Below are 4,911 nucleotides of genomic sequence, written 5' to 3'. Positions count from 1 at the left end.
GGTGTTGCAAAGAAAGTAGAAGAGTCTGACCACACCTTACCCAAGGAAGACTCTCCTAGCCACCCCACCATAAGACCGTGTACCTGCCGTATACGTACCTGACTGATATCCATCTGCTCTAAATTCCGCACCTGTGAAGGTAGGAAGGTTGGAATTACCTACTTACCCAAGGAAGACTCCCCTAGCCACCCTACCCTAAGACCGTGTGCCTGCTGTATACGTACCTGACTGATATCCATCTGCCTCAAGTTCCGCACCTGTGAAAGAAGGAAGGAAGGTTGGAATTACCTACGCTACCAGAGGAGACTTACCGGACCGCTCACTTGCCAACCGCACCCCCACCTGTGAAGGACCTACTTGACCATCCACCTGTTCGTCGGTCATCTGCTGCAGGGTCTGCACCGAAGAAGAGGGCGGGAGAGTCCCCAGTCGCTGCACCGTTCACCCTCGATCCCTGGGGGCAACAAGGAAGAAGATTTTAGATTAGGATTTTCAATTTGCTTTTACTTCGAAATAAAACTTGTTAAATTTATTCTGTCTCTGACTCTTCCCTCTGACACGCTCCTCGAGGTGGTCCTGGTTCAGGGGTGGGTGCAGTCTAGCTTGGCCCACCCGACCTGTGACAAGTACATAGAAGTCAAAACAGAGCAACAAATGGTAAGACAAGGAAAATGTGAGCATGGAACTAGTGCTCATAACAGTACATTTGAAGGTTTTGTAAAACTATCAGATGCTTAACCCTCTGGAGTCTGAGCGGTTTTTTGGGCCCTGGGGGTGTTCTGACATGCTCTGACATTTGTGCTTTTTTCAGTTGCATATAAACATATTAATGGCAAAGGTGTAAATTCACTCTATATAGTGCAAACAGGACTACAATAATATGTGAGCCACATGTATGTACATGTTTTCATTTTTGAGAGAATAATGTTTGCGTGGTTATCGAAAAAACTAATTAAAGTTTTTGAAATAAGGCCACAAAACACATACTAAATATGTGGCAATAAGACTTTTGACTAATGGATGTCGTCGCCTATAGTTTTTTCTTCAAAATTATGTGAAAATAGTCTTGCTTTATCGTTCACATAAAACCATACATTGATTTAAATTGATGTAAAACAGGTTTTGCTTGGAAAGCCAATATGCGAGGGGGGCGTGAACGAGGAGTGGTTTACACCTTAGAATACAATGTCCCACCCACTCTGCATAATGATGAGCCATTCACTCAGGTGTGACTGACTGAGCCACAATGCAAGGACAAAAGATATATTTAGAAGAAGACTTATATTGACCATTTAAGATTTTGCTTACATCTATCTTGTAAATATGTTTTGCTATTTTATTAAAACGGTTACAATTACAACAATAATTACAATTTCAACAATATTTCAAGTGTAAAAAATGATTATAGGCCTACATTTTATCTATGTATTCATTAGTTTGAATATAGCCAACATTGGAACAGCTAACATCTTAGTTGATGACTTTATTTTTGACAAAAATAGTATTTTATATATAGAAATTGCTAAACAAAAGCTTATTTGATGTGGCAGTATATTCTACAGTAAAAACTGTACCCAAATCTACTAAACAAAATGTTGTCTTTCATATTTCATCTGACTGTAACGTTTTTACTCATCTCAGTATAGCAATACAGTTTGCTAAAACATCATCATTCATTCACACATGCGATTTAAATTTAAACTGTCTTTGCCAGCTGTGGTAAACAGCGCGCATCTCTGCCGTTTATTCATTCATAAACAGAAACCCACGTGAAGAAATTCACGTGAGAAGGAAAAAACTTACTAGTATTCCTCAGCTCGCTCCTCGATATACCCGCACTTCTGAGGGACATTTTCCATTAGTATTATTCCTCACAGCGCTGCAAGACGGTGTAAACAAGTAATGATCTAAATAAACTTGTGTGTTTTCTCGAGCTGATATGAGGGCGTTCACAGGATTGCCTCAGCCATTTGCGTTTGAATAGCGCGCGCTCTCCGTGGGCGGAGTCACATTACATCTGAATTAGCTGTAATGAGGTCGACTGGAATCGCTCTCTTTTAATACAGATTTCACAAGATGAGAATATTTGTTTTTTATATAAATTACTTCATTTAAAAGAAGAGAATTCAAACTTCATGCCTGTGTGTCTGTATGCCTGTTTGACTGAGTATTCGCTGAGTTATTGTTCATTTTCGGACGCGTTTCAGAATGGACTTCACTGGCAGAGAGAAGGCAGAACTCGCTTCGTGTTTATTTTTCTTTATTTGGCAAAAAGCACAACACTTTGTTTTTATTGTGAGTATACACAAAAATAATACACATTTAACAGAATCGATTGATGTATGAAACTCCTATGGAAAATCAAAGTCAACAGAGTATTTATGAGTTTCTTTTACACTAATAAAAAAAAAGCGAGCTGGTATTGCCGGCGATACCGTCGACCTCAGGGGGTTAATCTAATGAACTTAAACCTCATCCGACTCCTCACTCTCTACCACAATTACCTCTTTTGCATGGTCCATGAATTCTGGCCTCCTACTCCTGACAGAGTCTTTGTGCCACAGCATCACAGCTTTGCTTGGACCATACTCCCTGATCTCTGGAGAGGACAGCAGGACCATAAGGAGATCTGACAGTGTATCAGACTTTAGGTTGGAGCGCCAATCGGTTTTCACCTGTTTCATGGTACTAAAACCTCTTTCACATTCAGCTGTGGAGGCAGGGAAGGACAGGACTAGGTCAACCAATGCCAGCAAATCAGGGCAGGAATGCTGATGGCACCTGTTGACATGGAACCAGGATATCTTCTCCAGGGACTGGGGCTCTTGGTACAGTATATCAGCACCTTCAGGACTGTCCACTGGCCAGGGATTCTTTCAACATGGATGCCAGAGGCCTCCAGGACAGGCTTGAAGAGGTCCACCAAGGTTTCCAGTTCAGTGTCACCAAAATCTAGAATAATGTTATACAACATTACAACAAGCATCATGCAGTTTTACTTCTCAAACTATACAAATATGATCATGAACCTGAACCTAACCTGACTGCCCTATAATACAAAACATAAAGTAACCTGCTGCTGCATCTCCTGACTCTGGCCAGTTGGTGAAGCTGACCAGCTTGGTTGCACACAGGACCCCTACACTGCCATCCTGGAACCTGTCAGTCATACTCTCCACTAGACTGTCAAGCATTTTGTCCTGTGAGACGACGAGGCCGAGGGTCTTGCTGTCACCTCTGGTCAGCGAAATTCCCTCATAGCTATTGGCCATTGTGGCCTTCATCTTGGGCCCTTTTCTGATGATAAAAGGCTCATACTCTTTCACATTCTCACATACTCTTTCATATTCTCCCTCTCTTATTTATGTAATCATTTCTCTTAATTCTCTTTAAGTATTTCTTATTGCAGCTTAAATGAACATACTTGGTTTTGTACTGCTTAAGTACTCCCTGGGTTGAGCACAAGGAGCTGTGGGCTTCTGCTATGGTTATTGTGGACCTCTGCAGACAGGCAGACAGGTTGCTCAGGTGGGTTTAGTGTGTCATGCAGGAAGCAACAGAAGCGGATAACAACAGCCTCCCTCACAGTACTATAGTATTTCCTGGCCTTGGCTTGCTGGACAACTCTGACATTTTGGGCATCAGCAGATTGAATCTAAAATGCATAAAGAACAAAGACATACAAATAGACAATTACTTGCTGTTAAAAAAGAATAATGACATGTTTTATTAGTGTATAAAGCATTGACCAATTGTAATATTACTTCTTGTTATTTACTTGACATTACATAATGATGATGACTTTTGGAGTACATAATATACAGTAGCAATCTAGACCAATACCTGTTCCAGGTGCTGGACAAACCCCTGGTAACCTCGCAGGAAGTGATCCAGTGCACGCAATAGGTGTCCTACCCATCGGGTCCCGCCAATTTCTGGTGGGCACCAGTGATGTGTGTCCAAGAGCCTGGAAGCTGTTTACGAGGTTTGCCCTGTTCAGTGACTGGTGTGGTAGAATGTGTAGAGCCCACTGAGGAGGTCTTCTATTATCTGAAACATCACGTTGGAACGGATGGCATCAGAAAAGGCCAGTTCTCATTTCTGTATGTTGACCCCACAGCAAATCCTTTTTGTTCATCCAAACATCCAAAAATCAAGCATCCAAATTAATTGAATAATAATTACAATCATGTTATCCAATATAGCTGGTAGTTGATTATGAAAACAGTCTCCTAACCGTAGTTTATTTCAGGGTCAACACTAAGTCTGATAAGTAAATTGTGTCACATTGCTTTAGAATTTAAACAGTATCTGGATACAAACATTAACCTAATGTTACTGTAACCCCAGAATGATACCCGCTATATTAAAGCTGGGGCCTGTGTAAGTATTCGTGTCACTATTATGATTACCTATAATAATCACATGTATTCCATTCCCTTCAGCAGCAATAAAGACTATTGAATCAAATACTTGTCTTATGAGTCTTTTTATGGATTTGAATGTGAAATGTAATAAAATAAAATATGAAAATTCAAAACAGTCTTTTGGAATAAAATTAAATATCAAATTAAATAAGTTTAAAGGATTTACAATTTCAGAAAATAAACCAAACACATATCTCACAAGTGTTAAACACCCTCAAATGTATAACTGTTTAACTCAATAACACAGTCTTCAAATAGGTATATACTCAATGAACTAAGTAATTTAAATCAAAACTCACTTAAATGGGCCCACATTCACGCTCTCATTCACACACACACTCTACGTTGCAGGCCTAGATACGTTGCATGTTTTCCCGAACGCGATGTGTCCCGCGATACGACCAGGTCGACGACAGCGCGCGCGAGCGGCTGTCTCACTCTCCCGCTATGCAACAGAGGAACTCCGGGCTTTTCCGGTCACCCG

General features: G+C 40.8%; 1 long non-coding RNA gene across 1 annotated transcript; it reads right to left on the bottom strand.

Annotated features, from left to right (window-relative positions):
* Positions 1 to 666: 666 nt before the first annotated feature.
* LOC309490625 lies at positions 667 to 4,322 on the bottom strand. The gene is made up of 3 exons (XR_014202780.1): positions 3,844 to 4,322; positions 2,472 to 3,655; positions 667 to 749 (listed from the first exon to the last, which is right to left on the bottom strand). It is a non-coding gene; the product is annotated as an uncharacterized lncRNA (long non-coding RNA).
* Between the last annotated feature and the right edge of the window lie 589 nt (positions 4,323 to 4,911).

The sequence above is a fragment of the Leuciscus leuciscus genome (assembly GCF_965113295.1).
Source record: "Leuciscus leuciscus genome assembly, chromosome: 25".
NCBI lineage: Eukaryota > Metazoa > Chordata > Actinopteri > Cypriniformes > Leuciscidae > Leuciscus > Leuciscus leuciscus.
Note: the sequence above shows the minus strand (reverse complement) of the source record. Positions and strands in the feature narration are given on the sequence as shown.